The sequence below is a fragment of the Giraffa tippelskirchi genome, chromosome 11 (genome assembly GCF_054371585.1).
Source record: "Giraffa tippelskirchi isolate mGirTip1 chromosome 11, T2T-mGirTip1v1.2.pri, whole genome shotgun sequence".
Taxonomy (NCBI): domain Eukaryota; kingdom Metazoa; phylum Chordata; class Mammalia; order Artiodactyla; family Giraffidae; genus Giraffa; species Giraffa tippelskirchi.
In genome coordinates this window covers 93228286-93254838 of record NC_137285.1, presented here as the reverse complement: position 1 = coordinate 93254838, position 26553 = coordinate 93228286, and the positions used below count along the sequence as shown (strand labels likewise).

General features: G+C 40.4%; 1 protein-coding gene and 1 pseudogene across 1 annotated transcript in view; one reads left to right on the top strand and one right to left on the bottom strand.

Moving 5' to 3' along the window:
• The window catches only part of SLC35F2 (solute carrier family 35 member F2), a 63232-nt gene that overhangs the window by 7338 nt on the left and 29341 nt on the right, over nucleotides 1-26553 (top strand). The window lies entirely within an intron of this gene.
• Nucleotides 18384-19226, bottom strand: LOC145526367 (uncharacterized protein C14orf119-like; annotated as a pseudogene).

Below are 26553 nucleotides of genomic sequence, written 5' to 3'. Positions count from 1 at the left end.
TTAGTCACACAGCAGTAAGGAAAGCAGCCGGAAAGCATTTCCGGAAAGCAGTAAGGAAAGCATTTCCTCCAAGTCAGTCTGGTCCCAGAGCCTGGGCTGCTACCACTGTGGTGACCCCACCTCCTCTGAGCTGGGCAACAAACAGGAAAATCAAGCCCGGGACAATTTTACCCCCTAGAGTTTTTGCTCTGGGCTGTTTGTATCCCCTTGGGGTGCCAGGGAGAATATAAAATCACAGGATAAATATAATTCTCTTCCTGGAGCATCATTTATTTTTTAGATTTCAGTTGCATGGAAGTATATTAATCATAATCCCTGGCACATGACATGCTTTCATAGTTGGCCCATGAATGACTAAATTAATTTTTTTGGAGTGCAATATGTTCCTGTATACCTACTACCAGCCCTAAAACTGGAATTTTGATGGTAATTTTCATCCACCTCTTTCAAACTGTTGACTAAAAAGTTAGTCATATCCTGAAAGTAGAGAATATTTCACTTGGTGGGAATGTTTAGGACTCCTAGCCCGGGAGACAGCATCTCAGAGGCCCTGAAAAACTGCTCTGAGGAGGCGGGGGAGGGAGTCAGGCAATATACAAATGTGGAACAAAGGCGTCAGGCAGTCTGACCATCAAAGATTATTGTTAAGTAAGGAAAACCAGGTATCAAAGAATTTAGCACCTTTCTATGTATGGGAAGATGCAAGAGTCTGGGATTATTGAAGTCATTTCTTTCATAAGCATCTCAGCTGTGTGGGGCCAGCATCCTGCTATTTTACAAAAGTATTCTTTTCTCTCTGGAATTCCCTTACGGTTCACCAGGTCACACTGGAGGACTGTAATCGCTGATGACTGTAACATCCTTAAGTTTCTTGGGTAGAGAGTGGTGCCACTTGTCGGCATGGCTCAGAAATTCACATTTGGAGGGCTGGAATTGCAAGTAGCAGATGACATTTCTTGCTAACTGATATGGCAGGAAATATTTCATTTCACACTATCCCTTCTTTCCCAAGCAAAGATAATCACCATCTTAAATCCTTCTTACACCATTTCCTTACTCTCATTTTGGTATAGTTTTGTACCTGTATACATTTCTAAAACTTATATTTTATTATCTTTTTTAAAAAAAAACTTTTAAAAAAGGGTATGTTATAAATAATCTGTTGGGATTTATTTACACCCGCTATATCGCATTGCTAAGATTCATTCGTATTGTCGCCTAATGCTGCAAAACACTGCCTTTAGCTTCATATAATATTCTTTTCTGTGAGTCTACCACATTTTATGTACTCATTCCGTTGAGGGGTATTTGGGCTTTTTTCTGTGTGTTTGGAATAGTGAACAGGACTTTTAGAAACATTCTTCTTCTGTCTCCTATTGGTTGCTTGTAAGAGCTTCTTTTATACATACACATACATCTGTGAGAGGAGTTGCTGGATTAGAGGGTATGTGATTGTTCAACTTTATAAAATAAATGCCAAACTTTTCCCAAAGTGTTTGTATGAACTTACCAGCTGAATATGAGAAATCCTGTGAAACAAATATCGTAACATTTGATGTTATCATACTTGAAGATTTTTACAATCAAGTGAATGTAAAAGAGTATCTTGATTTTTACAATCAAGTGAATGTAAAAGAGTATCTTAATTTGTGTATCCCTGATCAATAATAAAGCTGGGTCTCTGTGTATGTTTATTGGCTTTATTTGTTTCCACTTTTGAGAAGTACTCATATTACCTGTGAAATACCCATCTTTTGCTATTGCTTTTATATCAAATGGCGTCTCTATGGGCTTCTTTTATGGCTCAGCTGGTAAAGAATCGCCTGCAATGTGGGAGATTTGGGTTGAATCCCTGGGTTAAGAAGATCCCCTGGGGAAGGGAGAGGCTACCCACTCCAGTATTCTGGCCTGGAGAATTCTATGGCCTGTATGGTTCATGGGGTCACAAAGACACAAGTGAGTGACTTTCACACACACATACACAATGCAGTTTACGTAGATTTTAAAGATGCCACCTGAGAGCTTAAAAAATTGGGGCTTGTATCAGGTTCCCCACTAATGCTCATTTACTTCTCCTTGCCTGATACTGGCAGTTCCAGCTGAAAAGGTTGAGAGCGGTTGAGAGCTGGCAGGCATAAATTAGGAGCAAATGAAGCAAACTAAGGAGGGGAGTGAGTTTTTCTGGTTTAAGGCCTGTGGAATGTTGAAAGACTGTCATGACTCACTCCTTTACACCTCCCTTCCCCTCCCAGGCCCAGTCCTCAGGAACTTTCAGGCTTAGACTCCTGTTCTCTTTTGGTGCCTGGTTGGTGTTTGAATAGTGTATTAATTTGATTGTTAGCAGAGAAATCCAGCTGACCACTGTTGTAGGTAAAAAAGGAAGACTTATGACTTCGCAGAATTCAAGGAGGGTTTAAGTGCCAAACCGCAGAGAGCAGAGAAGCAGATGGAGCCAGAACCCAAACCACAGGGGGGTTCTCTGCCTGTCTCTTTATTTGTGCTTTGCTGTCGCTGTTGATTTCATTCTCCTAACTGCAGACCAGTTGATTTTCTTCATTCGAGGATTACATCTTACCATTTAAAACACACAAAGCAGACCAAACAACAAAACCCTCAAGTTTTGAAATCCATATTTTTGTTTTGATAATCCACAAGGGATGTACATGTAGATTTTCCAATGGTTAAAAAAAACAGTTCTTCAAAACTTCCTATTCAGCCTTGGCCTCAATGGGTAGGCAGTATTAGGAATTTAAAATTTTATGGGTGGTGGCTTCTTGGTTGCCCATCGAGAACAGGGTTAGTCTGTTTTCTTCCATGCCTTTGCCAGAATGGGCTGGGTAGAGATATGGTTGTACATCTGTCATAGGATTTTAAACTCTAGCCATCTAGACTCTTGAAACTGCAGTGCACTAATTACCCAGTACTAATCCCATCCTCCTGAATTTACCCTGCCCCCATCCCTGTCCCCCACTTGTCAGCCCTCCTGGAGCTCCCGTTCCTGACCTTGGAGGATGTTTCACATTGGTTGCTCCTTTTAATTCTCACATAGGAGTCTGAGCAGAGGGAGAATCCAAGAGGTAGAGGCCACATCCTCTACATGTTGCCCACAGCTGAGTGCTTCTCCAGCGCCCTCTTGTTCGCTTCCCTAGTGGCTCAGCCGGTAAGGAATCCACCTGCAATGCAGGAGACCCGGCTTCGATCCCTGGGTGGGGAAGATCCCCTGCAGAAGGGAATGGCAACCCACTTCAGTATTCTTGCCTGGAGAATCCCATTGCAGAGGAGCCTGGCGGGCTACAGTCCATGGGTCGCAAAGAGTCGCACATAACTGAGCGACTAACACTTTCACCTTCACCTCCTTGTAGGCTGTAGGACTCAAGTTTCTCTGACCTGTGTCCAAAGAGACCAGGTGAGCTGAATATGTGTTTCAGACTTTCTCTTTTCAGCCAATCAAAATTGGAGGGCAGAGGGAGGATACCATAAATAGATTTTATGTCTTTCTTATTTTCATTAGAACTCTCCTTATTAAAATAATTAATTGTAGAACATATAATCAAATGGATGTGTTGATGCTCATTGTTAAAGATTCGAGGTAATTTGTATCAGTTGCCCTCCTTGCATGGTATCCTAATCCTCAGTATTGTATACTTTATTTTTGTTATTATCAGAGAAGTAGTATGTAGAATGGGAAAATACAAACTCTGAATGGCTGAAACTCAGTTTCTTACCTATTCAGTTGTACTTGTAATCCCTTTCTCACAAAAGCTTTTATGAGATTTAAATGAAACAACATATATAAGCACTTAGTATGACACCTGGCACACAGTTATTTTTATTGTCTCCTCAATCTTGTTAGGATAATAAGAAAGGTATTTTGAATCCCTAATAAATGCTGTCCTTGGTTTCAGTTACACATGGTCAACTGAGGCCTGAAAACATTAAATGGAAAATTCCAGAAATAGACAATTCATGAGTTCTAGATTGCATGCTGCTCCGAGTAGTGTGGTGAAATCCTGTGCTGTCTGCTGCATCCACCTGGGATTTGATTCATCCCTTTGTTCTGCTATCCTGCCCATTAGTCACTTGTGGCATCTTGATTATCAGATCAACTATTTTTGTGTTCCTGTCACCATTATATTACTAAAAAATGGCCCACAAATGCAAGAGTAGTGATGCTGGCAGTTTGGATCCACCACAGGGAAGCCATATGGTGTTTTCTTTAATTAAAATGGTGAAAGTTCTCTGTTTAATGAGGAAAAAAACTTGTCTGCTGAAGTTGCTGAGATGTATGGTAAGAACGAATCTTCTGTGAAACTGTGAAGAAGGAAAAAGAAATGTGTGCTAGTTTTGCTGTTGCATCTCAAACTGCAAAAGTTACAGCCGCAGAGATTTCCCTGGTGGTCCAGTAAGATTAAGAATCTGCCTAGCAATGCAGGGAACGTGTGTTTGATCCCTGATTGGGGAGCTAAGATCCCACATGCTGCAGAGCAACTAAGCCCACGTGCCACAATTACCGAGCCAGAACCTGTTCACCACAGTTGGAGAGCCCATGTGTAGCAACTGCTGAGCCCACGGCTAGAGTCCCTGTGCTGCAATGAAGCTCCCACATGCTGCAACTAAGACCCGACGCACCCAAATAGAGCAAAATAAAATAAAAGTTACAGCCACAGTGTGTGATAAATGCTTAGTTAAGATTAAGAATGGAAACCACATTAAATCTGTACTGTAAAATATTCTGAGAGAGCTCACATTCACATAACTTTTATTACAATATATTGTTATAATTGCTCTGTTCTTAGTTACTGTTGTTAATCTCTTCCTTCATGTATAAATTAACTTTATCATGAGTATGTATGTATAGGAAAAAACAGAGCATGTGTGGGGCTCAGTACTATATACATTTCCAGTCTTCCACTGGGATTCTTGGAATGTATCCTCCATAGATAAAGGGGAGAGGGCTACTGTACTTCCAGTATAACAATTATTATAAGCCACATTGCTTGCACTGCTCCCCAGTTTCTACTGTTTACTAGCTGTATAATTCTGGGCAAGTTGCTTAATATCTTGTGCATCAGTTTCTTTTATCTATAAATAGCAAAAAAAAAAAATTACCTACCTTATAGGATTGTTGGGAGGATTACACGAATTAGAATTATGAAATTGTTAGAACAGTGCCTGGTAAAAAATGTGCACTCATCAAGTGTCAGATATTATTGTTACTGTAAACAGTAATAATAGTAACAGTAATAACAGTAATGGTAACAATAGTAACAACAGCAATAATAGTAACAGTACTGGATATTATATGAATGTAAGGGGAAGACACAAAAATCCCCATGACACACTTTCTGCATTTATAATCTAGCAAAACAAATGAAACAGGAATATAAAACACTACAGACAAAATGTAGAAAATGGGAAGGAGTTACAATGCAAATGCTGTAGGAATTGAGGGATAATTATTCTAGAACTGTGCACCCTTCTTACTATCTTTCTTCCCACAATTATTTCATTTTCTTAGCATAGCAGAATGGAAAGAACACAGCCTTTAGAATCTTATTTGAATTTTAATCTAGTGTTACTGCAAGGCTTCCCTGGTGGCTCATATGGTGAAGAATCTGCTTGTAATGCAGGAGACCTGAGTTCTATCCCTGGGTCGGGAAGTTCCCCCAGAGAAGGAAATGGCAACCCACTCTGGTATTCTTGCTTGGAGAATTCCATGGACAGGGGAGCCTGGTGGGCTATAGTCCATGGGTTGCAAAGAGTTGGACATGACTGAGCGACTTTCACTTTCCTAGAGTTACTATTTATTTGAAATAACTTGGTTAAAGGACTTTGAACTTTGGCAAAAGAATATCTACATTTTATGTTTGTATGAAAATCCATTAAGTTAATATATGTAAAAGCTCAGTACAGTGATTGGCATTTGTCTCCCTTTTATTGTATAGACGGTGAGTATTAATATGTTTCCCCTGTATTCCTAACTATCTTAGAGTCTTACAGGACATGATATGTAAGAGGAAATCTCTGGATTTCCAACTGTGAGAAACAACTTTTGTTCATTTACATAAAACTAGTTCTGTAGTTTCTGGTTTGTTGGCATGGTTTCAGTTTCTTCCCAGCAAATGATGAAAGTGTTTTAATCCAGGATGGCTCATGATCAACTTTGTTTGCAGTTACTTAATAGGCTTTTTACTTGATGTGATTATCTTGTTACTAAGGCCATTCATTAGATTGGATGTAAAGAGTTAAATAACATTATGATTCAAATATTGTTTTAAGTGTCATATGCAACTAAGTTGACTTGATGCCCTAGTTTTCTATTGCTGTTATAACAGATTACTACAAATTTAGTGACTGAAAACAACAGATTTATTATCTTACAGTTTCTTAGGGCAGAAATCTGACACAGCTCTCACTGGGCTATAAAAAGCAAGACATCAGCTGGGTTGTGTTCTTCTCTGGAGGCTCTAGGGAGAGTGGATAGCCTTGCCTTTTCACTTTCTGGAGGATGCTTGCATTCCTTGGTTTTGGCCCCTTCCCCCATCTTTAAAATCAGCAACTTTGCTTCTCTTGGACTCTTTTATGTAGTCATACCTCCCTCAATCACAGATGGAAAAGGGTCTTCCTTTTAAGGACTCATCTCAAGGTACTTAACCATAATTACATCTGCAAAGTCCCTTTTGCCCAAAGAAAAAAACTGTATTTTCCTAACTCAATATTTCTGACAACAAATGTGGGGGTTGTGGTTGTGGTTTTCTCACATCAACAGGTTAACCAGCTCTTCAGACACAAATTGGGTGTACTACAATTTAGTTACGATACTATTTGGAGTTAGTGCAGACTCCACAGGCACTTTTCAGGTGGATCAGTGGTAAAGAATGCTCCTGCCAAGCAAGAACATGGGTTCGATCCCTAGTTTGGACGATCCCTGGAGAAGGAAATGGCAGCCCACTCCAGTATTCTTGCTTGGGAAATCCCGTGGACAGAGGAGCCTGGCAGGCTACAGTCCATGGGGTTGGTTGCAAAAGTGTTGGACATGACATAGCGTCTAAACAGCAGCAGCCCTCAAGCTTGCCCTGTTTTGTGGAAAGTTTTATTTTTATTTTAGGTTCGAAGGATTCATTAACAGAAGAAACCACTCATAGTTACACACAAGTGAACACTTTTAGCATTTAATACAGGATTATTATTTAACTTAATTTCAATATGTTGTTCATAAGTTGTGTATGATTCTTTGACACCCCATTTACTGCAACACTCCAGGCTCCCCTGTCTTTCACTGTATCCCGGAGTTTGCTCAAATTCTTCCCAGCAAATGATGAAAGTGTTTTAATCAGGATGCCTGCTGATCAACTTTGTCTGCAATCCAGTGTCCATTGAGTTGGTGATTCTATCTAGCCATTTTATCCTCTGCCACCTCCTTCTCCTTTTGCCTTCAATTTTTCCCAGCATCAGGGACTTTTCCAATGAGTCAGTTCTTTGCATCAGATGGCCAAAGTATTGGAGCTTCAGCTTCAGCATCAGTCCTTCCAATGAATATTCAGGACTGATTTCCTTTAGGATTGACTGGTTGGCTCTCCTTGCTGTCCAAGGGACTCTCAAGAGTCTTCTTCAGCACCACAGTTCGAAAGCATCAATTCTTTGGCTCTCAGCCTTCATTATGGTCCAACTCTCAAATCTATACACGAATACTGGAAAATCCATAGCTTTGACTGGACGTACCTTTGTTGACAAAGTGATGTCTCTACTTTTTAACGCACTGGCTAGATTTGTCATAGCTTTCCTTTCAAGGAGCAAGTGTCTTGTAATTTCATGCCTGCAGTCACTGTCTACAGTGATTTTTGGAGCCCAAGAAAATAAAATCTGCCACTGCTCCTACTTTTTCTCCTTCTTTTTGCCATGAAATGATGGGACCAGATGCCATGATCTTAGTTTTTTTGAACGTTGACTTTTATGCTAGCTTTTTTATTCTCTATCACCCTCATCAAGAGGCTCATTAGTTCCTTTTCATTTTCTGCCACAAAGGTGGTGTCCTCTGCATATCTGAGGTTGTTGATATTTCTCCCAGCATTCTGGATTCCAACTTGTGATTCATCCAGCCTGGCATTTCCCATGATAGACTCTGCATATAACTTCAATAAGCAAGTTGACAATATGCAGGCTTGTTGTATTCCTTTCTCAATTTTGAACCAGTTCATTGTTCTACGTTCAGTTCTAACTGTTGCTTCTTGACCTGCATACAAGTTTCTCAGGGGACAGGTAAAGTGGTCTGGTATTCCCATCTCTTTAAGAATTTTCCACAGTTTATTGTGATCCACACAGTTAAAGGCTTTAGGATAGTCAGTGAAGCAGAAATAGATGTTTTTTCTGGCATTCCCTTGCTTTCTCTGTGTTCCAATGAATGCTGGTGATTTGGTCTCTGATTCCTCTGCCTTTTCTAAATCCAGCTTATACAATTGCAAGTTCCTGGTTAATGTACTGCTGAAGTCTAGCTTGAAGGATTTTGAACATAACCTTACTAGCATGTATAATGAGCGCAATAGTCTGGTAGTTTGAACATTCTTTGGCATTACCCTTCTTTGGGATTGGAATGAAAACTGACTTTTTCCAGGAGAAGGTCAGTTTTCATTCCAATCCCAAAGAAGGGTCACTGCTGAGTTTTCCAAATTTGCTGGCATATTGAGTACAGCACTTTAACAGCATCATCTTTTAGGATTTTAAATACCTCAGCTGGAATTCTATCACCTCCACTGCTGCTGCTGCTGCTGCTAAGTCACTTCAGTCGTGTCTGACTCTGTGCGACCCCATAGACGGCAGCCCACCAGGCTCCCCCGTCCCTGGGATTCTCCAGGCAAGAACACTGGAGTGGGTTGCCATTTCCGTCTCCAATGCACGAAAGTGAAAAGTGAAAGTGAAGTCACTCAGTCGTGTCCGACTCTTAGCGACCCCATGGACTGCAGCCCACCAGGCTCCTCCATCCATGGGATTTTCCAGGCAGGAGCACTGGAGTGGGGTGCCATTGCCTTCTCCGATAGTTTTGTAATAATGTTTCCTGAGGCTCACTTAACTTCACACTCCAGAATGTCTGGCTCTAAGTGAGTGACCACACCACTGTGATTATCTGGGTCATTAAGACTTTTTTTGTTTAGTTGTTCTGTGTATTCTTGTCACCTCTTCTTAATCCTTTCTGCTTCTGTTAGGTCCATACCATTTCTGTCCTTTATTGTGCCCATCCTTACATGAAATATTCCCTTGATATCCCCAATTTTCTTGAAGAGATCTCTAGTATTTCCCATTGTATTGTTTTCCTCTATTTCTTTGCACTGTTCATTTAAGAAGGCCTTCTTATCTCTCCTTCATATTCTCTGGAACTCTGCATTCAGCTGGGGATATCTTTCCCTTTTTCCCTTGCCTCTTAAATGTCAATATTTAATAAAGGGTTATTTAACTTAATTTCAATATGCAATCGTTAAAAGGAAGATAAATAGAAACAATAGAGAAGATTAACAGCATATATATCACCAAATTGTGCTGACCAACATCTAGACTTAAACGGCATGCTGGGAAGTCCCTCATTAACAGCAGTCTGGGGTCCCAACTGGCGGAAGGACCCCGGGTGATTCATCTGCTCCATGTGTGAGACTTCAATTGCAGTTTCAGGGGCTACAGTTTGCACGCAAAAATGCAGCTCTGGTTTTACATTAATCTTTCCTTTTTTAAAAATAAAAAATTTATTTATTTTTGTCTGTGCTGGGTCTTTGTTGCTTTGCACAGACTTTCTGGCTTTGCTTAGGCTCTAGAAGGCACAGGCTTCAGTACTTGTGGCACACAGGCTTAGTTGCCCAATGGCATGTGAGATCTTTCCAGAGCAGGTATCAAGGCGATGTCTCCTGCATTGGCAGGCAGGCAGATTCTTAACCAGTATAGCACCAGGGAAGTCCCATTATTTTAATTTTTTTACAATGCTGTTTGTTTGTTTGTGACTATTTCATTAGACCCCAGGGAGTTGGCCAGATCTCTAGGGACTCAAGAATTCTAAGACCCATTCTTGGAATGGGTCTTATCCAAAGTGCCTCCTGACTTGCTTTGCTTGCAGGCAGGCACAGAATTCCGGCAGTGTCCAGGCAGGTGGGAAGCCCATCAGAGGCCTGCTCTCCTGCTTCTGAAACCTGAACAAAGCTTCCTCCATTTTAATTTCCCTAACATGCCCCCACCTCCCAAACTTCCATTTCAGACACCAGTCATGAGTCCCAGGTTGTCACCTTGTATTTCTGCTGATCAGCCAGAGGTTAATGAAAGTTTTCATTGGCGACCTCATGGACTGTAGCCCATCAGGCTCCTCAGTCCATTGAATTTTCCAAGCAAGAATACTCGAGTAGATAGCTATTCTCTTCTTCAGGGGATCTTCCCAACCCAGGGATCGAATCCAGGTCTCCTGCATTTGCTACAGATTCTTTATGGCCTTAGCCACTGATAATGAAGCAGAAGCTCCAATAGTTTGGCCACCTGATGCAAGAAGCTGACTCATTAGAAAAGACCCTGATGCTGGAAAAGATCAAAGGCAGAAGAAGGGGACGGCAGAGGATGAGATGGTTGGATGGCATCACCAACTCAATGGACATGAGTTTGAGCAGGCTCCAGGAGATGGTGAAGGTCAGGGAAATCTGAGGTGCTGCAGTCCATAGGGTCACAAAGAGTCGGAAACAACTGAGCGACCGAACAACAACTCTCTTTTTAAAAAAATTAGTTAATTAAGTAGGCTGCCTCAGGTCTTAGTTGCAGCATGCTGGATCTTCGATAGTTATCTCAGCATGTGAACTCTTGCTTTAGTTGAGGGCATGTGGGATCTAGTTCACTGACCTGGGATGGAACCCAGGTCTCATATGTTGGGAATGCAGAGTCTTTGCTACTGGACCACCAGGGAAGTCCCCTTTCAGTCTTATCATTTAGGAAATTATAAGGGCTTTAGGATTTGGCCAGGAACCAAGACTAAAATATGTATTTCTTGTATCATAATATTGTACCAGGTAAGGTGAACTCTTCGTAGGTTCCAGGGTATTAGGGGGCATGGAGATGTTTTGGGAGACATTATTCTGTCTAGTACATTTGGTGATAGAGTCTAAAATTGGTTCCAGTTTAAAAAGAAATAACTTTAGAGCACAGAGACCATCTGGATGCTGGTACAAATGTTAGCAATAACTCATAAAATATCAAGAAAACCTTTTCTCAACTCATCTAACCCTCACCTTTTGCACATGGTCCATGTTTGAAATAATCAACCAATAATTGGTTCTCTTTTTAGGATGTTCCACAGGTTTGAAAGAGATTTGGTAGCTGCTAATTTCTTTGGATGAGCTGCATCTCTAGGCTCTAGGCATGCTGGAGAGTTCATAATACCATTGTCTGCTGGGACCTATAAGCAGATAAGGCAGAGAGTCCCTGGAGAAAGAGAACCAGGCATGATTTTCTTGACATTAGAGCAAGGCCTAAGCTATTTTGTGATCTAAGCCTGACCACAATCCTTGATCAGGTCTCAGTATTTAATGATCTTAAGGACAAAAGAACAAATGTGTACTTAGGTAAGAAAAGTAACAATAGCTAAGGAATAAATCAGTTATAAAGACTCCCAGTTATGTTTCAGTGGTAAAGATAGCCAGTATGTGAGTTCTTGGTCTGTTTTGTGGAACTGATACCTCCTCCGACCACATGCTCAACCACCAGATCTACTGGAATCTAAGGAATGATGATGTTGACCTTTTCTGACCCTGGAGATTTCAGTCAACTAAAGCTTGGACTTTGTCAACCTTGTCCCAATTCTATGTTGAATTCTTCTCTGCTCAAGTCCCTTCATGAATATATATGTACCCTTAGCTTGAAGCTTCTCCAGCTTTGCTGTTGGAGAGACACTGTTTTGGGAAAGATACCTGTTGTTCTTACTCACTGCAAGTGATAATCCTTCCTTCTCCTCCTCTTGGGCTTTTGGCAGTGTCTTTTGTCTTAACACCCACTAAGAAGTGATCCCAGTTTTCAGGTAACAGAACAGGAGTTCCTATTCCCTTTCTCTTAACCTGAGCAGCTTGATGAAGTCAGGGAATAGGAATAGGAAAGGGAATAGGAACTCCTGTTCTGTTACCTGAAAACTGGGATCACTTCTTAATGGGTGTTAAGCCAAAAGACACAGCTAAAAGCCCTAGAGCAGGAGAAAGAAGGATTAGGAAATAGCAATCCACTCCAGTATTCTTGCCTGGAGAATTCCATGGACAGAGGAGCCTGGCAGGCTACAGTCCATAGGGTCACAAAGAGTCGGACACGACTGAGTGACTATCACTCACTCACTCAATTGTTTCTTTACTGTTTTTCTTCACTGTTGTATTGTGAGTTTCATATAGGCAGGTTCTTTATTATTTTTCTATATTCCCAGAGTCTGATATGGTATCAGGAACTAAAAAAATATTTGCCGAATTGAAAAGGGTACTAATAAGAAGATGGTAATAAAGGTCACTGTGGGTTGTAGCAATTGCCTGCCAGGTTGGACTGTTTTCACTAAGCAGTCTCTAGGTAGGAGTAGTATACTACTGCAAAGGCTAGCCTACTACTGCAAAGGCTAGCCCACTCCTGAAAAAAAGACCCAGGTATAAACTTGATTAGATCATCGCTGAAGAATTGATGCTTTTCAACTGTGGTGTTAGAGAAGACTCTTGAGAGTCCCTTGGACTGCAAGGAGGTCAAACCAGTCCATCCTAAAGGGAATCAGTCCTGAATATTCATTGGAAGGACTGATGTTGAAGCTGAAGCTCCAATCTTTGGCCACCTGATGCAAAGAACTGACTCATTGGAAAAGACCCTGATGCTGGGAAAGATTGAAGGCAGGAGGAGAAGGGGATGACAGAGGATGAGATGGTTGGATGGCATCACCAACTCGATGGACGTGAGTTTGAGCAAACTCCGGGAGATGGTGAAAGACAGGGAAACCTGGCCTGCTGCAGTCCATTGGGTCGCAAAGAGTCGGACATGACTGAGCAACTGAACTGAACTGAGATAGATCAGCTCCCTCGAACAAGCTGCAGCTTTCTATTATAGGTGCAGTTACTGAAAAATACCTCAAGTGGCTATTTTCTCCATCCACGCTTCTCTGTTTGTGTGAGGATGTGTGTGTGTGTGTGTGTATCTTTCTGTTTCTGCTTTACTCTAATTTTCTACAGGACTTAATATTGGTATCCTTCTCATATTGGCTGTGGGATGATATTGCAATGATTAGAGTTGCCAGGTATTGCCAAAATTTGCATACTTCAGTATTGTGCACAGTATTTATTAAATTGCTTGGCATGTGTTGGGATATATTTGCAAATAAAATTCTGAGAAATATGTAAAGTAATTATAATTCTAAAATAACTGATTTAATTCTATGCAAACTGAGTCTACAGTTATTATGGAATATTTTATCTAATATAAAATACATGGGAAAATATAATATTGAAGTCATAAATGACTAGATGAGAAGTCAGGCATTTATAGAAAGAGATGGCATTAGTATTATCCAATTTGTATTTTTGCCACCTTATCCATTTTCATCAGATATTTGGTTAGAGAAAAAAAAGAAGAGATGAATCCTCTACTCTAAGTTATTTTCACAGAATCACATAGGAGGAAACATAGTGGGCTAGCAGAAGCAGTCTGTTTAGTGCTGGGGCCTTGTATTTTGTACCTAATTCTGTTACTTTTGAACCAACATCAGTTAGGTGACCCATTTCATCTCTCTCAGCCTCAGTTTCTTCATCTGTAACTCCACAGAACTGTCAAATGGATCAAAAATCAAAGAAGGCAGAGAGAAGTTTTTGTATCTTGCAAGGCACTATAAAAAACATAAAGTAAGGTATTTTGATGGGGTTCTTTAGCGTGAATGTAATAAAATAATGCTTGATGGTGATGGATGAGTCCACTTTAGCGCAAGGATTCAAAATGAGTCAAAGAAGTCTTCTAACATTAGTCTCTTCTGGTCCCTTCAGACTCTACAGGCTTTTAAAGAAAGAACATAGATTTTAAAAACTAGATTTCTCATTGTTAGGAAACTTGCTATGTACAAATATGACAAAGAAGAAAACAACCAAAGCCCCATGATCCCACCCAAATGCTCTGTTAATTTTAAGGTTCAGTCGGGTAGTTTGATCCATCTACCAATCTAGTCGTTGATTTCTTACCCCTTTCACTAGTATCCTTAGGCCCTTTCATGTTTGGAGTCAGAATGGAATGAGAGTTTCAGGAACTAGAAGAGAGTTGTTAAGGCTCAGAGGTTGAAGTTAATTTTGGTTGAATCCATCTTGAGTTGCAACTAAAGAGACTGGATGTAACTCTGGTCCTTGCTGGATCTACACCCATCCCGTTTGCTCTTCTCTAAGCATTGTTGTATTGTCACAGAGTACCGCAGAATTGGTTAGCTTCCCCGCTCCCCTTCTAGTGTAAGAAGTTCACTAGGACATATGGTGATGTTAAGTAGAGAAAAATGTTTTCCTAATTTCGAAGTGCCTTATTCTATTTTTCTGTTTAATAACAATAAATAGAAGAAAATATAATAGGTGCTATAATTTACGGGGCAACTTTTGGACACATTTGCTTCATTACTTCATTAAACAATAGACTGTGGTTATGGCAAAATTTTATGAACATCCTTCTGGCATTGTACATAAGAAAGCTGATAGCTGAATTTCTGAATTCCTGTTCCTTGGGGGAATTTTCCACTTCTGTATATCTGGAACATCATGGTCAGTTCATTTGGGGGTGATTGGGCTCTAGATAAAGTGGGGCTCTTGCTGTTGAAACTTACATTTATACTTGAAAATAAATGTATTAATTTATAATGGGGGCTTCCCTAGTGGCTGAGATGGTAAAGAATCCACTTGCAATGCAGGAGACCCAGGTTTGACCCCTAGGTGGGGAAGATCCCCTGGAGAAGGGAACTACACACTCACCAGTATTCTTGCCTGAAGAGTCTCAAGGATGGAGGAGCTTGGTGGGCTACAGTCCATAAGGTCTCAAAGAGTTGGACAGGACCGAGTGACTAAGCACAACAATTTATAACAAGAATTGTCACTGTTAAATTTGACAGCTGGTTACAGTGAAATCATCCCAACTGAAAAATCTACTTAGGAATTACAAGATCTGATGTTGTTTGGTGAATCTAGGACAAACACAAAAGTCTCCCCTTACTTCATGATATCTTTTCTTCTACTCTTGGTATCTGACTTCCAAGCAGTTAGGATTGATTGTCAATGGGCCCTTGCTCCTGTATAGGACTAGAGAAATTGTAATAATTTGGCAAGAGCCTACAACCTACAGTTCAGTTCAGTTCAGTGTCTCAGTGGTGTCCGACTCTTTGTGACCCCGTGGACTGCAGCACACCAGGCTTCCCTGTCCATCACCAACTCCTGGAGCTTGCTCAGACTCATGTCTATTTTGTTGGTGGTGCCATCCAACCATCTCGTCCTCTGTCGTCCGCTTTTCCTGCCTTTTATCTTGCCCAGCATCAGGGTCTTTTCCAATGAGTCAGTTCTTTGCATCAGGTGGCCAAAGTATTGGAGTTTCAGCTTCAGCATCAGTCCTTCCAGTGAATATTCAGGACTGATTTCCTTTAGGATGGGCTGGTTGGATCTCCTTCCTGTCCAAGGGACTCTCAAGAGTCTTCTCCAACACCACACAGTTCAAAAGCATCAATTCTTTGGCCCTCAGCTTTCCTTATAGTCCAACTCTCACATCCATACATGACTACTGGTAAAGCCATGGCTTTGACTAGACAGACCTTTGTCGGCAAAGTAATGTCTCTGCTTTTTAATATGCTGTCTAGGTTGGTCATAGCTTTTCTTCTAAGGAGCAAGCGACTTTTAACTTCACAGCTTCAGTCACCATCTGCAGTGATTTTGGAGCCCAAGAAAATAAAGTCTTTCACTGTTTCCATTGTTTCCCCATCTATTTGCCATGAAGTGATGGGACCAGATGCCATGGTCTTAGTTTTTTGAATGTAGAGTTTTAAGCCAGCTTTTTCACTCTCCTCTTTTACTTTCATGAAGAGGCTCTTTAGTTCTTCTTCACTTTCTGCCATAAGGGTGGTGTCATCTGCATATCTGAGGTTATTGATATTTCTCCCGGCAATCTTGATACAGCTTGTGCTTCATCCAGCCCAGCATTTCACGTGATGTAGTCTGCATATAAGTAAAATAAACAGGGTGACAATATACAGCCTTGATGTACTCCTTTCCCAATTTGGAACCAGTCCTTTGTTACATGTCCAGTGCTAACTGTTGCTTCTTGATCTGCATTCATATTTCTCAGGAGGCAGGTAAACTGGTGTGTTATACCCATCTCTTGAAGAATTTTCTACAGTTTGTTGTGATCCACACAGTCAAAGGCTTTGCTGTAGTCAATAAAGCAGAAGTAGATGTTTTTCTGGAATTCTCTTGCTTTTTCTATGATCCAGTGGATGTTGGCAATTTGATCTCTGGGTTCCTCTGCCTTTTCTAAATCCAGCTTGAACATCTGGATGTTCTCAGTTCAGGTACTGTTGAAGTCTAACTTGGGGAATTTTGAGTATTACTTGGCTAGCATGTGAGATGAGTGCAAACGTGTGGTAGTTTGAACATTCTTTGGTGCTGCCTTTCTTTGGGATTGGAATGAAAACTGACCTTTTCCAGTCCTGTGGCCACTGCTGAGTTTTCCAGATTTGCTGGCATATTGAGTGCAGCACTTTAGCAGCAGCATCTTTTAGGATTTGAAATACCTCAGCTGGATTTCCATCACCTCCACTAGCTTTGTTTGTAGTGATGCTTCCTAAGGCCCAGTTGACTTCACACTACAACCTATCTGTGGAGCCAAATACATACTAAATAGAATACTATATGAGACATTTTATTAGATCAGCAATCTAGGTTTTCCTCCATTATAAACCTGTTTTCATTACTTCTCTACCCAGAATTTTAAATTTTGAAACTTGTCTAAATTGTATTTGTTAAATAATAATGAATTTATTTTTTTCTCTCTCTCTTTTAACTAATCAGACACTAAAGCTTCTGATTAGTAAGAGAAAATGAGTGTTCCCACATTTGGTTGGTAGAATTATAACTGAAAGTAAGTAAATGTGATATTTGGGTTTGTCTGAATAGTATCATTATGGGTGAATGTGAGGTTTCTGTTAGGCTTAAAAAAATTATGGGAATATTTAAATAAAAGTAGAGACTATTACCTGCTGTGATATACAGATCAACCACTAATTATCAGCTCATTTCTTTCATACTTCTCCACTTCACCCCTCCTGGATTATCCTAAAGTAAATCTCAAGCATCATATAATTTCATGCATAAATATTTCAGTATTAATCTCAAGATGTAAGATAAGGACTTAAGAAACATAGTCATAGTACTATTATTCCACCTAAAAATTAGCAATAATTCTTACTATCATGTAGCTAGTCTGTGTTCAAGTTTCCCCAATTATAACTTAATTTTTAAAATATTTTGTTTATATAAAGATGCACATAAGTACCATGCATTTCAACAGGTTGTTATAGCTACATCTCCTCTTCTATATGTTTCCTCTTTCTCTTGGCTCTTTTCTACTGTCTTTTTCTTTTTTTGGCTCTTTTATTCTTGCAGTTTATTTATTTTTTTGGTTCTGAAAATTCATTCTTTATTTTGATATAAAAAATAAGCCCTTCAACTTGTAAGTGTCCCTTGTTTTCATGTTGTTTATTGTTGTAGAGCAAACTTATAGAGTAAGACTGTCTGCGGCCAGCGCCAAGGATGTCACATATACTTTAGAAGAAAAGTCATTGTTACTTAGACTCAGACAAGCGTCAGTGTGGAGAAAGGAGTAACCAGTCTCATTTTTTTTCATACTTTTACTAAATCATAACTAGAAAAACTAGTAGTTGGGTTGTCAGATAATTATGCTAGAATTTGGTAGTGGTGGTGAAACCAGCAATCTGAACCCAGCTAAATTATAAATCCATGACCTTTTTTCACCATTCTTCCATTTCTGGAGTTCAAGGGTTCTGTTTGATACCCCTGTGGGCTGACAATAGGCTTGAGTTATAATGAGTAGATTCCTTTTGATTATAGTTGCAAAAGAAATCTTTGAATTCTTGAGGGTTTGACTTCTCTTGGAAAGAAGTAAGTTAGGAGGCAGACTGCTGATCTGGATTTGCTTAAATGGAACACATTTACACTAGGAGTCCAGCCGGTAGGCTGTTGAAATCACCAGGCCTGTACTGGTCAGCAAGTTCAGTCAGCAGATCGGGACACCATATCTAGATCTTTAAGTGACATGTTTGAAGTTCTCATGGTAAAGTTGTGGCCTTGATTCCATATGCTCTGGTTATCTTCTTTAATTTTTAACGCCTAGCATTCTTCAGCAGCTGTAGCAGCCACAGCTTGGTAAAATTTTCCCGCAAAGCCTGGCTTACTGACCTCCAGCTGCCTGACAAATTCATTGTGCTGTTGCTCAGCCCGACTTCAGAACCATTTATCCCGAAGATGCAGCTGGCACTCAAAGATACAAGGTAGTTGGTTTGCTCCAGACGCACTGAGCTGCTCCTGACTTTCAAGCAGTGGCCGTCATTTTCCCAGTACTGTCTTAGCTACCAGGTCCTGTAGGAAAGGTTCACACTGAGAACCCGACCAGCTGGCAAACCTGTGATGGATACACTTCATCTCCTGGGAAGTGATATAAGACGTGAGGGTGGGGAAGAGTTAGAACTGCCTGAGACAGAGGATAAGGGAGGAGGGACGGGGAGCGGCATCGAAGAGGAAGGTGATTCCAGGGGCACCCTCCCCTTTCCTCTCACAGGGTACCTGGAGACTATCACAAGTGTGCATGGACTCCAACTATTACCGCTTCCGTTTCTTGAAAACCCTGAGGAGGGCCAGTCAGGCAGCCCAGGCACGTCAGGTCTCTTGCAGTTTATTTTTAAAGAAACAGTTCATATGTCCTGTAGAGTTTTCCATGCTTTGGGTTTTGCTGACTGTATCTTTCTGGTGGGTTTACAGTATTTCCTTCTCAGAATAATGTTTTTAAATGCAAAAAATAAAATACATAGGATTATAGAGGAAATCCATTCTATCTATTTAGATATTAAATTATTAAAAACACAATATGATGTTAATATATGTGCTTCTCTTTTAAAAAACTACGTTAGATTAAAGATCTCACAATGGGTCTTTAACTTTGTTAAAGACCGTCATTTTGGAGTAGTAATGATATTTTGAAATTCCAGCCAACAGTTGTTATATGATATGAAAATATCTGTAAAATCTTTGGCAGTAAAGTCATAGGCACTGCTAATAGTAATACCTCTATAATTTGTCATCTATGTTTGCAATTGAAGGGAATTTAAACTGCAGTTTAATGTTACTGAAGATCAGGATGTATTTTTTACTGATCCAAGTTCATATGTTTCCCATAATATTTTCATGGGCCTCATCCATGGATCTCTATTAAAAACTCCGTGGTCCTATGATTTTGGTAAGACAGTTTTGTAAATATTGTGTACTGTCTTCAGGAGATTCATAATGTTTGCATGTCTTTTTTTTTTTTCTGTTATGTTAGGAGCTATGAAGTTTTATTGCCTAGATTCATTATTTTATTAGGAGTTGTAAAATGATATTCTCTTTCTGTCATTCCATGTTTATTTATTATGTACGTATTTCTACAAAGATGAACTTCCTGTCATCAGCTCGGTACCCTGAGGTCTAATTTGTATAGGAAGGGCAGCATAAATGCTTGCTTCTTTCCCTCTATTTACCAGTTTTCAAAATAATGGATTGGTTCCTTATGTGCATGTGTGCTGAGTCACTTCAGTTGTGTCCAGCTCTTTGCGATCCTGTGGACTGTAGCCCTCCAGGCTTCCCTGGCCATGGGATTCTGCAGGCAAGAATGCTGGGGTGGGTTGCAATGCCCTTCTCCAGGAGTTCTTCCCAACCCAGGGATTGAACCTGAGTTTCTTGCATTGCAGGTGGATTCTTTAGGCAGTGAGCCACCTGGGAAGCCCAGATTGGTTCCCTAGCATCCACCACAGATGGCCAATTGTAGGCAGATTGGTTGGGGGGTTTCTCAGAGAAAGAGAACCAGGAATGATTTTCCTTTTTTTTCCTGAATAACAATAATTTTATTTATTTATTAGTTTTTGGCTGTGCTGTGCCTTTGTTGCTGCACACTCAGTCTTTCTCTATTTGCAGAGAGTGGGCCCGACTCTTGGTTGCGGTGCACAGGCTTCTCATTGCAGTGCAGTCTCTTGTTGCAGAGCACAGGCCCTAGGTGTGCGGGCTTCAGTAGTTGCAGCTCACGGGCTCAGTAGTTGTGGTGCATGGGCTTAGTTGCCCTGCGGCATGTGGAATTTTCCCAGACCAGGGATCTAACCCATGTCCCTGCATTGGCAGGCAGATTCTTTACCACTGCACCATCAGGGAAGCCCTACTTCACGGATTCAAACGTACTGGAGGTATTTCAATCCAGTGTCGTTGTTCTTATTGATGCCTGGAAGGTCTTTTTGTCATGACTTCACTAGAGTATCTTGCCATTTGGTGTGACTGGGGTTCCAGTCTTTCCTGTACCAGAAAGCAATACATTAATATACTTTCTTACTTGTTTTATTCCACAATATGCATACAGTTTCAAAATAATATCTACACCACCTCTCAAGGTGTTTAAGGCATTTTACAGTTCTTATTGTTCCTGTGGTGTATTCTATTAAGAATGTGCTATCAAATTAATGTATTTTTTAAAATTTTATTTATTTCTAATTGAAGGATGATTGCTTTACAATGCTGTGTTGGTTTCTGCCGTACATCAGCATGAATTGGCCATAGGTATACATTTGTCCCCTCCCTCTTGAAACTCCCTCCCACCTCCCACCCCACCCCACTATCCTAGATTGTCACAAATTAGTATGGTTCAAAGTCATTTGAAATAATTCCTGTTTGGTTTTGCTACCAACTTAAGACATCCTTTTAAGCTCATTTACCATTTTGTTTTTAATTTTCTATGTAGCTTATTTTAAAATTTAAATTTTGTTTTATAGTTATGTAAAATGGTTCCTAAGACAAATCTATAAACCAAGGCATATTCAGACATAATATATCTCTTACTTTTTCTCTCTTCTGACCTATAAGTAACTTTAAAAGCAGTTACCTGTTTTCACTTAAAAATATTAACAAATATAGGTAAATGTTTGCATTCCATACCCATTTTCCTCCATGCTTATTTTTTAGTATATCTTGGCAGTCATTTTTAGAGAGTATAGAGATATTTGCTTTACTTTTTATAGCTACGTAGTAGTAAAGAGATGGGAATACCAGACCATCTGACCTGTCTCTTGAGAAACCTGTATGCAGGTCAGGAAGCAACAGTCAGAACTCGACATGGAACAACAGACTGGTTCCAAATAGGAAAAGGAGTACGTCAAGGCTGTATATTGTCACCCTGCTTATTTAACTTATATGCAGAGTACATCATGAGAAACGCTGGGCTGGAAGAAACACAAGCTGGAATCAAGATTGCCGGGAGAAATATCAATAACCTCAGATATGCGGATGACACCACCCTTATGGCAGAAAGTGAAGAAGAACTAAAGAGCCTCTTGATGAAAGTGAAAGAGGAGAGTGAAAAAGTTGGCTTAAAGCTCAACGTTCAGAAAACTAAGATCATGGCATCTGGTCCCATCACTTCATGGCAGATAGATGGGGAAACAGTGGAAACAGTGTCAGACTTTACTTTTTTGGGCTCCAGAGTCACTGCTGATGGTGACTGCAGCCATGAAATTAAAAGACGCTTACTACTTGGAAGGAAGGTTATGGCCAACCTAGATAGCATGTTTAAAAGCAGAGACATTACTTTGCCAACAAAAGTCCGTCTAGTCAAGACTATGGTTTTTCCAGTGGTCATGTATGGATGTGAGAGTTGGACGGTGAAGAAAGCTGAGCGCCGAAGAATTGATGCTTTTGAACTGTGGTGTTGGAGAAGACTCTTGAGAGTTTCTTGGACTGCAAGGAGATCCAATCAATCCATCCTAAAAGAGATCAATCCTGGGTGTTCATTGGAAGGTCTGATGTTGAAGCTGAAACTCCAATACTTTGGCCACCTCATGCGAAGGGTTGACTCATTGGAAAAGACCCTAATGCTGGGTAGGATTGGGGGCGGGAGGAGAAGGGGACGACAGAGGATGAGATGGTTGGATGGCATCACCGACTCGATGAACATGGGTTTGTGTAGACTCCGGGAGTTGGTGATGGACAGAGAGGCCTGGTGTGCTGCAATTCATGGGGTCGCAGAGAGTCGAACACGACTGAGCGACTGAACTGAACTGAGTACTCTTTTGTATTTATTAAGCCAGTTCCCTGAGACAGGAAGGCAGTGGAACATAACCTTTAAAAGAATGGCAGCCATTGAGGACAGGAAATAAACTGATTAGAACCAACTAGGTCTAAGATGGCAGATCATTGACCTCCACTAGACCTTAAGACTTAGTATACACTCATTGTAACAGATCAGCTAAATGACATGACAGTTCTGAGACTGGACCATAAAAGACTGAAAAGTGGGCAGTGGCCCAATTCCTGGAAATCCCCATCCCTTCCTTAAAATAGTTGGAATAATCTTCCCACTCATTAGCCTATGAGATTACCCACCCTTATAAAAACCGACAACTCTGTACCCTGGAGCTCCTCATCTTCTGAGGTGGCCCATACGCTGTCTGTGGGGTGTTTTTCCCTGAATAAACCTTCTTTCACTTTACTGTGGTTCGCTCTTGAATTCTTTCCTGTGCGAAGCCAAGAACCCACGCTTGGCAGCCATCCCAGACACTCACCTGAGACCTAGGATGTGACCATCCTCTCAGGCCCACTTTCTTTCCTGCAACACTACTGTTAGACATATAGGATTTTCTCTTTAGACTTTACAAATAGTGCTGCAGTGAATAGTCTGTATATACACCTTTTGTATTTTTCCCAGATTATCTTTGGAGAATTTTCCTAGAAATAAAATTGCTAGAAATTGCACCTCTCCACACCATAAATAATGTATCATTTTTGCATTCTTGCCAGAAAGTGTCCGAAGTGCTGTTAAGCTTTTTGAAGTGTTAAAAACAGCTTCTAAATAGCCCATGTATCACTGCCACTAGTTCCATGGATTCAGAGTTGAGAGATCTCAGAATTGGAAGGACTGTGTAGAGCCTTGGACTGGAACAATGGACTGGTTCAAATTGGGAAAAGAGTACGTCAAGACTGTGTATTGTCACCCTGCTTATTTAACTTACATGTGAGAAAGTCAATTCCTAGGCAAGTCCAGGGGCCCCCAAGGAGAGAGGGGTCTGGGGTTCTTGAGGAGGAGGTAGGGGTCTGGAATTCTCAAGGAGTAGGAAAGGACATGGAGTCGCACAGATTCGGACACGACTGAAGCGACTTAGCAGCAGCAGCAGGAAAGGACAAACTTTTTTTCCTCTACATTCCATAGGATTATATAATAATAATGTATCCTGCTTGAGGACAGTTTCTGGAAAAAACCTTCTGGCTAATCCTGTAATCTTAAAATGTAAATAATGGGAGTGGGTCTAGTAAGGTCTTTACAACTTCCAGACATTCTTTTGATTCATTGTAATAAGTAATTAAAGAGTATATAACTCCGTTGCTAACACTAGCCAGGGGGCACCCTTTCTGTCCCCTTCTGATGTCTATGTCAGAAACTTTCTCGATCTCTTTTATACTTTAATGCAACTTTATTACGCAAAAGCTCTGAGTGATCAAGCCTCGTCTCTGGCCCCAGAATGAATTCTTCTCCTCTGGAGGCCAAGAATCCTGGCATCTTTCGTGGTTCAGCAACAACCTTTCCTATGCAGAGTACATCATGCAAAATGCCAGGCTGGATGAATCACAAGCTGGAATCAAGATTGCCGGGAAAAATAGACACCACCCTTATGACAGAAAGCAAAGAGGAACTAAAGAGCTTCTTGATGAAGGTGAAAAAGGAGAATGAAAAAGCTGGCTTACAACTCTGCATTCGAAAAACTAAGGTCTTGGCATCCGATCTCATCACTTCATGGCAAATAGATGGGGAAACAATGGAAACAGTGAAAGACTTTATTTTCTTGGGCTTCAAAATCCCTGCAGATGGTGACTGTAGCCATGAAATTAAAAGACTCTTGCTCCTTAGAAGAAAAGCTCTGACAAACCTAGACAGTGTATTAAAAAGCAGAGATATTACTTTGCCAACAAAGGTCCGTATAGTCAAGGCTATGGTTTTCCCAGTAGTCATGTATGGCTGTGAGAGTTGGACCATGAAGAAGGCTGAGAATTGAAGAATTGATGCTTTCGAACTGTGGTGTCGGAGAAGACTCCTGAGAATCCCTTGGACTGCAAGGAAATCCAACCAGTCAATTTTAAAGGAAATCAATCCTGAATATTCATTGGAGGGGCTGATGCTGAAGCTGAAGCTCCAATACTTTGGCCACCTGATATGAAGAGCTGACTCATTGGAAAAGATCTTGATGCTGGAAAAGGTAGAAAGCAGGAGGAGAAGGGGATGGCAAAGGATGAGATGGTTGGATGGCTTCACCAACTCAATGGACATGAGTTTGAACAAGCTCTAGGAGTTGGTGATGGACAAGGAAGCCTGGAGTGCTGCAGTCTGTGGGGTCGCAAAGAGTCAGACATGAATGAGCAACTGAACAACAACTGTAGAGGCTTACAGTTCAAAGTGTGGTCCAGAGACAAGCATCATAGGCATCCTCTGAGAGTGTTTGAAATGCAGAATCTCAGACTTCTCTCCAAATCTACCAAATCAGAGCATGTAATTTAACAAGATGCTCAGGTGATTCATACCAGGCTTCCCTGGTGGCTCAGACAGTAAAGAGTCTGCCTGCAATGCGGGAGACCAGGGTTTGATCCCCATGTCGGGAACATCCCCTGGAGAAGGGAATGGCCACCCGCTCCAGTATTCTTGCCTGGAGAATCCTCACGGATAGAGGAGCTTGGCAGGCTACAGTCCACGGGGTTGCAAAGAGTCAGACATGACTTAATGTCTGACCAGATTTCAGAAACTCTGGTCTAGAGTTGTGCTTTTTAGTATTTATAACCACCAGCTGCATGGGGATATTTAAATTAAAATGAATTTCAATGAAATAAAGTAAAAAATTCAGTTCCTCATAACCACATTTCAAGTGCTCAATAGCCACTTTTAAACATTTACATTATTAGTAGCTTCTATTGCACAATGGTGGTCTGTGGCTACACTGTTCAGTGTGGTAGCCTGTAGCCATGCATGGCTATTTTAATTTAAATCACAATTACATAACATTAAAATTTACATTCACAGTAGCAATATTGCAAGTGTTTAACTGCTACATGTGGTTGAAGGCTGGGTGTTGATTATACAGAACATTTCTATCATCACAAAAAGTTCTGCTATACAGCTCTGGTCAAGAGGTTTCCAGAAGTCTGGGTGAGCCAGAATAAAGAAGGAAAGAAGATTCATTAAGTGTCTAAGGTTGTAGATACTATTATATAGGTTACATCAATTAATCCTTAAACCCATATAGGTGGTATTACACCCATTAAAAAGAAAAAAGAAAGTTTTGAGAGACTAACTTATTCAACTTCATAATACTGAGAGAAAGTCTAAAGTTTTTTCCACTATGTTCAGAGGAGTACTCCTTTCCTGAAAGCTCTCTCTGGGGTAAAATCTCTACCAGCCTTAAAGAAAACCAAACAAAACCAAATAAAACCAAACATAACAAAACCCACTGTTTCTCACTTGCTTTCACCTGTTTTTCTATTCTTTCATGTTTCAGATTTAAATCCAGACCCCAGTTTTATCTAACTGAGCTCATATTCCTTTTACTGTAACATTCCTTGAGTTCACTTCAAAGGGTTTCTTATCTACAGTCTTTGTCTACCTTGCTTTTTAACATTATGGCATCTCAACAGTTATTTGCGCATTTTTTCATTAATTTAGTAAACATTTACTGAGCAGTTCCTGTGAGTGATACATAATCCAGTGGGGGGAAAAGAAAATTACCTTTCCTTGTTTGTCTTCCTTCCACACTAACCTTTCTATTCTTTGAAATTTGGCTTGCTCGGCCATTTTGAATATGCCTTTATTACATCAGAATGTTGGTTCCTCAAAACTGCTAGCTACTTATGCTTATTATAATTAGATGGCTAAATTTCTGAATCATAGAAATGTAGATATGGAAAGAATATAACAGGTCATCTAGGCTGTTACAATGTAAAGAAAATCTATCATTTTTTTAGCTTCCTTCCAGTCTCATTTAAAATACTAATGTACACTAGATAATCTATGTGCTAAATGTGAAGATTTATTCTTTTCAGATTTGTAATAGGACTTTTTATAGAAGTGCTCAAGTTATTATTCTATCCAGGTATTTACAGATGGCAGTTATGATAGATTTAAAAATCTCCCCAAGAAGATGGCTCCATAGAAGTCTTTAAGCTTTAATTCTAAGTCCTGCCTTTAGCTGATAATGTGCAAACTAGCAGCATGGATCTGAGACATAACATT